Source organism: Gopherus flavomarginatus, chromosome 20, assembly GCF_025201925.1.
Source record: "Gopherus flavomarginatus isolate rGopFla2 chromosome 20, rGopFla2.mat.asm, whole genome shotgun sequence".
Taxonomy (NCBI): Eukaryota; Metazoa; Chordata; order Testudines; family Testudinidae; genus Gopherus; species Gopherus flavomarginatus.
The window spans coordinates 18,962,870-18,973,154 of NC_066636.1; positions in this window are offsets into that span (position 1 = coordinate 18,962,870).

Sequence of the window (10,285 nt, forward strand, 5' to 3'; positions counted from 1 at the left end):
TCTCCATTGATTTTTATGGGGTGGGGGGGGTTAGCTTGAGTTGACGGGGCCTGCTCCATTCCTGCACCTGGGGGACTGACGAACTGGGTGGCTTGAAGCCATCTTTGCGCTCCCTGTGTTCTGAGGCTTCCCTGGCCTCCACTACAGTGTAAGGTAGAGCAGCCTCCAGACTGCTCTAAATTATACTCTGCTCCCCATGGTGACCAGTGGGCCCTGGGAAGCGAAGAATAGCTGTTACGCAGGGTACTCTGGACATGCTCCTGGTCTCCAGCGTAGGGGGCAAGAACATTGCAGAGCCCTGATGCCAGCTCCATTGTAGCCAGGTGGGGGAGTGTTCCCCATTGTTGGGGTGCCTGTCAGAGGACTGTGAAAGGGCCTGGGTGTCACCGAGAATCAGGCTGGTCTGGCACTCGCGCTGGTGTTATTCCGCTGACTGCAGGGGTGCAGCTCCTGGCACGTGCCGGAGTCCGAGAGATCGGTATCACGGCCTCTGAAATCACGGGGATGTAGCTGCCCCTTTAGCAGCCTGGGCAACTTCTTCAGAACCTTTCCCATTCAGTTTCTGCTGGGACAGGGAGGGCCCGATCCACGGCTGTGTAACTCCTGGCAGAACTCCTCTGAGATCGGTACAGTCACCCTGCGGCAAAGCTTGTGGTGAATGGGGCAACTGGCTACCAACCTGCTGTGACCTTTCAGTGCAATGCGGGAGGGAGAGTCCTTGACTGGCTGAGCCGTGTTGGAAAAGACCCAGAAATGATCTGTGCACAGAGCCCAGTTCTCGCTGCCCTGCGTCATGCATGGTCTTTCTGCACCAATGTTACACTGGTGCACGTGGCAGGGCAGCGGAGAAGTGGGCCAATAGGGTGCGTGAGCCATTTAAAGGTAAACACGACTAGCCCACTCCTGCAGCCCTCACTCGTGTGAATAGCGCCCGTGCGGGGTCTGCACTTGTGAGTGAAAATGACCAAGACTGAGCTCTCAGGTCAGGCTTTCAGAGACCGCCCTGTGGAAGGGAGCCTGTACTGCTGGTAAAGCTGCTTAGGGAAAATCAAAACAAAACTCATTTTCCATGGATTTTTTTTTAACTTGCCAGCAAAACAATCAAAAATTAAACTGTCTGGTGTCTCATGGGAGTTGTAGTTCAGTCACCTCATGTGCCCTTCTACAGGCTCCCTAGTTGGACTACATCTCCCATGATGCACTGCGGTCTCGTCCCTTGGTGAGGGGAAGTTGTGCGTGATCAGAAGTGCTTTGGCCAATTGGCCATGGTGCATGGTTGGAAAGTTTTCAGCCGCCCTTAACAGTGAGTGTAATTGACTCAGTCTTTGCAGTGGATCTGGAAAAGGCACAAAATGCAGCTAGTCTAAAAGCGGGAGATGACTTTTTTTTTAAGAACATAAGTAGCTTTTAATGGCCTTGCGTGAATTCTAGGTGGCCGTGTGAAGCCGCTGTGCCCAAGAGAAGGATCTACATTTTCTCTGTAGAGAGGTAGATTTTAGAAATCTAGACTGGAGCTTTCAAAGTCATCCAAGGCACTGGGAATTTCAATGGGAATTGGGTGCCGGACTCCTTCGAACATCCCCAGAGCTAATAAATAATTGCAGCAGGATTTCTAGGCACCGGTGTTCTGCTTAGCCTGTATCTTACTTCCCCATCATCCTATGCTGCCATCCCCTGCTGTTGCATCTGTGTTTACTCTTGTAGCTGAGTTTCCAGTGACGTCTGAGTTTTCAGAGTGGGATGCCACTGGCGTGTCGAAAGGACACTCGTGCAGGAATCAGCCTCTTACACGGAGGGGTTCTCTGCTAATGGAGTGGACAGTATCCTACCAGCCCATTGCATGCTGCGCCAAGCCAGAATGTCCCCAGCTAAGCCAGGCTTTTGAGGTGAACAGCACAGGGGGGTAGGGGAGGAGAACTGCACCTGACCTACATGCATGACATAACACTAATTGGAACCTGTGGTCCCTTGCGGGGATACGTGGCAGGGTGCACAGTGTGAAGCTGACTTGTATGAGACTCCAGGACTTGGTTTGCTCTGTTACGTGTGGAGTGTCTCCACTGGTGTCAATGGGTCAGATTCTCAGCTGGGGCAACTCAGCATAGTGTAACTCCACTGACATCAGCAGTGGTTGATGCCAGCTAAGAATCTGGCCCCTTGGATTTACACGGGCATAACCGAAAGCAGAGCCTGTGCCCCTGGGGGATGAAGTTTGCATCAAAGCATGTGATGAGTCGAACTTCGGACTCGGAAAGGCAAAGAGCGTTTCTGCATTAGTGGTGGGCTATCAGCGTTCCATCCCACAAGGAGATTCTGCTGGGCGAATTCACTAGAGTGAAGTCGGAATGGGGAAAGCACAGACAGGATCAGGTATCCTGAGCTTGCTATTAGTAGAAACTTTGACATGTGGACTGGGGAGAGGAGGACATGGGTCATGATTTTGGGTGACACTAGCTATGTGGTCTAGTGGTTAGACTAGAGAGCAGGACCGGGGAGTTCAGACACCTAGGTTCTAACCCTGTCTGCGACTTTGGTAAGTTGCTACTTAACCTCCATGAATTCAGTTTTCTTGAGTAGGAGCAGAGGTTATTTTACTTCTGCATTTGGCACTGGTGTGATGGCTGCTGGACTGAGGAGTCTAGTTCTGATGGGCACAGTTCAAGAAGGAAGTGGATGAATTCGAAAGGGTTCAGAGAAGAGCCACGAGAATGATTAAAGGGTTAGAAAACCTGCCTCATCGTGACAGACTCCAGAGCTCAGTCTAGTCATCTTAGCAAAGAGGAAGGAAGAGGTGACTTGATTACACTCCCTCAGCAGCTACATAGGGAACAAATATTTAACAAAGGGCTCTTCCAGCCGTTAGATTGTGTTCAAGGGAGGTTGAAGCCACACAGATTCTGACTGGCAGTAAGGTGGGAAGAATGAGCCATCGGAACAATTTTCTGAGGGTTGGGGCGGGTTCTCCATCGCTGACCATTTTTTAAATCAAAGTTGGATGTTTTTTCAAGGGCTCTGCTCCAGGAATGACTTTGGGGCAGTTCTCTGACCTGTGTTGTACAGGAGGTCAGACTAGATGATCATAGTGGTTCCTTGTGTCCTTAGAATCTGTGACGCTCCCCTCTAATATAGAGATGATAATACTCACTGTACCGGCCCTGTCGGGGAGCTGTGAGGCTGCATCTGTTGTCAGTGAAGTGCTTTGCTATTGTAACCACACCCCTGGGTGGACTGGCAGCAGCAGGAATGGAACCTCTGTGTCTAAAACCAGGAGCCTCCTACCCAGAGCTAGAAGCCCCTGCCCTATTAGCCAGCGATGTAGCAGGCTCGTCAACTCTGTATGTGGCCTGTCCACCGTTAGCGGGGAAGAGAGAACACTACGCTGGGTGGGTATGGCTTATGCTATCTTGGACGGAAACTTCTGTAGAATGGCTGCCTGTAATTGTCCTCTTAAGGTGCTAATTATATCCCTGATTGACCACAGCTCACTTTATATAGAGCAGGGTCCCCAACGCGGTGCCCGCAGGTGCCATGGTGCCCACCGGGGCGTCTAAGTGCGCCCGCGTACTGGCCAGCGGATGAGCATCCGCCGAAATGCCACCAACAAGCTGTGTCATCCAGAGGCATCGCCGCTGAAATGCCCCCAATTTTCGGCAGTGTTTCAGCAGCGACGCCTCTGGATGACACAATTTGTCAGCGGCATGTCGGTGGCGACGTCTGCTGACGTTGCTGCTTGTTGGTGGAATTTCGGCGGATGCTCATCCGCTGCCATGGTCCTCCGTGGATCGTCAGGTGAAAAAGTTGGGGACCACTGATTCAGAGGATAGATTCAGTTCTGTGCTCCCATACCATGAGCTCGGTCATAGACCTGCAGAGCACATGCATAATCCACATGTATATATTTTTGTTTCTCCTTTTGAAATAGCCTCCTAAACTCTGCTTAGTATTTTACCCCCAGGCGTTTTTCCGTGCAGCCACACCCCTGCGAACCTGAGCATCTTCCTCTGGATTTATAGTGACCCCAGGGGATCCGGGTGTAATTCCTTAGGATAACTGCACACCAACGAGGGGATGTGCCCCTGCAGTTAAAGGTGATCTGCAAAGTTGGAGGGAGTTGGGATTGTGTCCTTTTTGGCTGTTTAGTGATGGATGAAGAAAGCCTGAATGCATCCTATTAAAATAATTCTTTTAAAAGTTTTTGCTGTGGTGATGAAGGTCAGATAGAGAGTGACTGATTATGACATGGTAAGAGACTGAAGAATTGCAAGCAGAAAGATTTACTTTAGGCCATCTCTTTCAAACACTCTGGCTTTTGCTGACACCAGTTTAACACCAAAATCTAACAAAAACTGCGCCGAGATGTTAACAACACGAACACTCTCCAAAGAAGGTGTGAGCATTGCCGCTGGGTCAGAAACTTTTCCACACTGCTTTTTATTTATTTTTTTTTTTAAATGCCAATTTTGTCGCAACCAACTTTTTCACCCTGGGAACCTTTCCAACTCGAAAAGATTTGGTGGGGGCATAGCAGCGATTTCTAAATGTTTTGGCATTTTCAGAACAAAAATAATCATCTTTTTTTTCTCCCCAATTTCCATTTTGAAATGCAGGCTGATTCTAATTTTTGGGAAAAAAAGTTTAAATTGGTCAAAATGGAAATGAAACCCTTTGACCCCAACCAAAATGTTTTTCAGAGTATGCAAACACTTTTTAAGATGTTTTGACTCTCTCTTTGTCCCAGTTTGGGATGGGGCGGGGGAGGGCGAGTGGGATTTTTGGATATGATCTTTTTCACATGATGGGGGAAGTGTTTCCTTCCCAGCTGCAGTGATCATTCCCATGGTACGCCCCTGGAAAGGCCAGACCTGATGCGGGTGATATCGCAAAGGTAATAAAACAAGTAGCAGAGGAGACAGCTGCGCACCTTCTCTCGCTGATCCTAGATAAAGATTCCTCCACTGAGCCATCATAAAGAAGCAAAAATCCAGCGTGACTCTAACACTGTGAAAGGTACCTTACAGGGCCCCCGCCAGCCCTGGGAGAGGGAATTCGCTCCTTATGCAAGAAGGGCAATTTCCTGGCTTGTCTTCCTCCTGGGCCCCGTGCCAGGTGCCAACAATGTAAATAGTCCTAGAGGAAACTGACTTGATCTTTGGTGACGGTGATCCTTTCTTCACACCCCTGGGAAAGGGAGGATCGGGGGGGGGGGAGAGGTCTGTGTTTGCTGCTCTGATTCTCGGGGCTGTTGTGTGAGCCGCACTCGCTTTTGCTGTGTTTAATCCGCCATCTAAAGTGCAGGAGGCTGGGGAATCAGTCGCCAAATGGTGTCTCTCCTCCCCAGAGGAAAATAAACTTCCCCCCTGCCCACCCGCCTTACTCTACCTCCTTGGGAAATAGCCCCCCGCCCCCAAAAGAGACAGCATCACTATTGTGAAAGCCGTTGCAGGAAGGGCAGGTTTCCAGTTCGTTTTACTCTCAGCAATTGGATCCCTTGCTCCGTTTCTCTCCTGGGGTAGATTCATAGGTTCTAAAGCCAGAATGCACCGCTGGGATCTCTAGTCTGACTTTCTGCATAGCACAGGCCACAGAACGGCCCCGAAATAATTCCCAGAGCAGATTTCTGTTAGAAAAACATCCCATCAGGCCCTGATCCTGTAGGGAGCTCATGTGGCTCGACCCAGATCCATCCCCATAGGTCCAATTGCAGGAGCGGGGCCCTTGTTTTTCCCATGTGGGACTCTTGCGCAGCAGAGACAGAAATTTTTGCAGAACAGCAGAGAGATCGTAAAACAACCCCAGTTTACACTAGGAGGAGGAAGGATCTGAAACAACTTACTGTTTAGGCTGTGGGGTGTCTCTTCAGCTGGTGAGGGGACGGCCAATGCAGGGGAAGGACTGTCGAGTCCAGGCTGCCTTCATCAAAACGTGTAGTTGCAAAGGCCCCCAACCTGCAGTCGGATCCATATGGATGGAGCTTTGTGCCTCTTGAAGTCTGTGGCCTCGTGGGTGAAGCACCAAATTGGGAGTTGGGCAACCGGGGTTCTATTCTTCACTCTGCTACTGGCCTGCTGGGTGACCTTGAGCGAGTCACATGCTGTGCCTTAGTTTCCCCACCTGTAAAGTGCTGTGAGATCTAGGGTGAAAAGTGCTAGATAAGAGGTAGGGATCGTTAATTGTACTGTGATCATGCCTAGGTAAGGGCTGCAGGCATGGATCAGGACCCCATGTGCTAGGGGCTGTATAAACACGGAATGAAGAACTGGGCCCTGCCCCCAAAGAGCTGATTGCAGGTTCTGGGCCTGAAGGTGAAATTTTCAGGGGTGACCGAACTTTTACACTAACTCTGGGGACTTTAAAAATCCCAATCCCTAAACCTGTGAATATAGATTAGGCACAAAGTGGGTCTGATTGGCTTGCGTTTTAAAGTCACCTCATCCCGAAATAACCTTTTCCTCTTGGCTGAGCGTTCATCTACGAAACGCAGTAACTGTAGGTTCATTGCAACGGTAGGTTCCCGATTCTGCTCTACTGTAAAGGAGGCTTGATTTCAGTTTAACATCTACATCCACACCTTCTTGCTTTCTGGGGTGCTTCTGGGCACCCCTATCTGGCTGGGGACTGTTCTGGGTGACCCCTATCCCCACACAGCCGCAATATTGTATCATTCCGTATGTAGTAGATTCACTCTGAAGGAGTAATAGTGACTCTCATTCTATGGGGAAAAAACAAAGTTTAATGCTTCTCCCCGACCCCTTCTTTGTTGTTCCACTTTTATTTCGTGACTATGAACAAATTTCTTTGCAGCACCAGGAACTCGTAGGGGTAATTCCGATGTAGCGTTTAGCTGCTGTGGATTAAACTGCTCTTGAATAATAAAAACCATTTACATTTTGGTGTCGTGCTAGCTGTTGGCCTTCACGCTTTTCACAGAGCAGGGGCTTGCTCTGGTGATGGTGATGTTTGGTAGCATGTTGTGCAATGAGTTTGCTGGGTCTCAGCCTGGTTCCTGACATTCTGCTGCTGATACACCCAGATAGGTTTCAAACTAGTCTTAGTGGAGAGGTCAAGGATGGGCCGTGGAGAATGAACTGGTCTTCTCTTCAGGTTAAGCTTGCTACAGAGGCAAGGTGTGCTGCCTGTGCTTTATCTGTGTTTGGTGCTGGGCTAGGATGTCACCGGAAGGAGGAACAGCAGCAATGCACCAAATAGTATTTATTATTTTCGTATTATCAGAGCACCTAGGAGCATCAGCCGTGCACCAGGGTGCAAGGTGCTGTACAGACACAGAACAAAATGATGGTCTCTGCCCCAAAAAGGCACCTGATGCCAGACAGTTCTACCCAGTGATTCCAACCTGTTCTACAGGAGGTCTGACTGGATGATCAGATTCCCCTCTGACCTCAGAATCTGAGTCCTCATGCTGATGATCTGGGCTAGTGGTTTATGGGCTGACCTTGGCCACCCACAAATCCCATTGACTGTAGTAGGAACGGTGGATGTTCAGCCCCGTGTCTCATTTCCTGCCCCCCCCATGTAAAATAGCGTTTGTGGTATTGAAAAATTGGGTAATATCCCTTTAAACAGTTTGGGAGCCCTCTAAAGGGTCTTGCTGTCTTCCATTGCTGGAGCTGTCAGAACCCTGTCAGAGCAGCCGCGTACCCAGGTACAGTAGTTAGGGGGTTGTCTACACACAACCATCCAGGAAAATTAATCCGAATTAATTAAAGGTGTGAATTTGGATTAGTTTAAATCACATAAAATCCCTATGTGGACACTGTTGTTCGGAATTAAAGCGGCCAGAATTTGGTTTCATTTAATTCACTTTGGAAGTGGATGAAGCTAAACCGAACTAAGGCCACTTTAATTCGGATTGAGGGTAGTCACACACAGCAATTTAACTAGTCCACTTCAAATTCACCCCTTTCATTAATTTGGGTTAGCTTTCCCAAAGGAGGTCAGTATCATCATCTCCATGTTACAGGTGGGGAAACTGAGGCAGCAAAAGGGGGGATATGACTTGCCCAAGGTCATCCAGCAGGTTGGTGGCAGAGGTGGGACTAGATCTCCTGTCTCTCGAGACCCAGCTCAGTAAGTTGTGCTCCCTCTTTTAGGAGTTTAGGCCCAGGTTGTCCAGCTTGGGTGTCTACAACTACGTCGCCTGAATTTAGGAGCTTAAATATGCCTTTGGGGGCTTAATTCTCGGCACTTGATATTGACTCAATACTTAGTAACAGCGCCTCATTGCCACAAAACCCCCTGATCAGCTCCTCAGCGGCTGTCAGCGGGTTCCGCTCCATGGCTGACAGCGCTGCTTGGTGGACATATGGCAGCTGAGACTTTGTGCCTGTGTTTTTTAAATTACGATTTATTCCCAGACGCTCAAGGCCTGAGCAGAACGAACGGCCTGCAGAGACAGGGCTGGCATGCTGCTACCTTTCAGCCTGCCACTCGAGGTCGCTAATGGCCTTTCAAATCCAGGCCAGAAGGAGACATTTTTGCTCCAAGACCCATTGATCCAGGGGGCAGTTTGGTGGGGAGAGAACTGAGCAGAGACAAAGTTGAATGAGTGTTTGGGTCTAATTGCTGGAGGTCTGGGAAAATATTCACATAAAATGAGGCACCTAATGAGGGTGATCAGAGGTGTCCGTTTTGTCAGTGGGAGCGGTGGGCTGTTTATGGAGAGATCTGGCTCCAGGCACCCAAGTTTTAATATTGGCCTAGGCCTCATTCACCTATAGATCTCAAGGCACTTGTGAATCAGCATCACATGCCTGGGGCTACAGATGGGGAAAGTGAATTACGTGGCAATGAGGACGCAGGGGTTAGAGTCTAATGACACCAATGCATGTGACTGCAGTGAAGGCCAGACTGCCTGCTCGTTTGCCACCTCTGGGGTGAGACCTGTATGAAGGAGCTGCTTGCTGGAGCGACAGAAATAGCCATCACTTGTGTGCGGTTCTGGAAAAAAATCTCGGTTGTGACAAAGACACGAGAAGCTGCGGTTAGGGTGCTCGGCTTGGGCTGGGGAGACCCCACTTCGGTTCCTTGCTCTATCACGGGCTCCCTGTGTGAACATGCGTAAATCACGCTGTCGCCCCGTGCCTCAGTTTCCCCATCTGTACTTTGGGCATAATAGCCTTGCTCTGCCTGACGGGGCTGTTGTGAGGATAAATATATCAAAGACACTGAGGTTCTCAGAGGCTGAGGCGAGGAGGGTCAGATAAGTACCTTAGAACCCAGGCATCCTGATCCTAGTCTCAGGCTCAGATGACAGCACAGCAGATCCAGACTCAGCTAGTTGCGTCTGCAGCTATAATCAGTGACTTATTGTGCAATGAATTTGTCCGGTCTCAGTCCAGAGCCTTATATCGTTGTCCTCTCCTGCCACATAATATGTTGGTGACAAGCTAGTAGGGACGGAGGGGAGTTGAAAGCTGCAGTACTACACTGGTAACCTCTCGCTTTCAAGGACTGGAAGTGCCCTGAGCCATGTTAATTCTTGTAATGTCCCTGTTAACACTTAGGTCTGCTCAAGACAGCCATTAAAAATCTGTGACATTATGCACAGACTAGAGGAAGGGGGAAATCTCTGTGAATCCTGCTATTAAATTGGCATTCCAGATTTTTAATGCACATCTTGAATAACATACCTGGTTGTTACTGACAGGAGCAGTGGATACGATCATGGGATTTGATTATTATTATGATGATTTTTAAAATCGTGTTCATTTTCCCCCTAGACCTAGCCAGGGCAGAGTCTGATCCAAGCTACGGTGGTGTAAAGCAGTGACTGGACTCCAGTGGTGCTATGCTGATTTACACCAGCTTAGGGATCTGGCCCATTGACTCCAATAGCGCTGGGGCCAGTTCACTCCAGCGGGGGTGACCCAGTGAACTTGAATTCCACTGTAGCCCACGAAAGCTCACGCTGAAATAAATTTGTTAGTCTCTAAGGTGCCACAAGTACTTCTGTTCTTTTTGAGTTTCCCTGGCATTAGCAAGAAGAAAATCTGGCCCTAGAATCAGAAACGGGAGCACGATCCCCTGTCACAGGTGCCTGGGCCAGAAACTGGCTTTTTCCACCTCTCTCTTGAACTATAAACTAACCTGACTCGGAATTTTCCCGTCCTGGGGCCTGCTGCTTCTTGCGCTTACACTTGGGAGTGGCTCCATAGGACGGGGTTTACCTCGCAGTGTGAATAGAAGACAGGCTGAGAGTAGTTGGGTTTAGGCCTTGACAAGTGACAGGAGCCAGTCAATTGCCTGAGTTTCAGTCTACGGCCTGCCC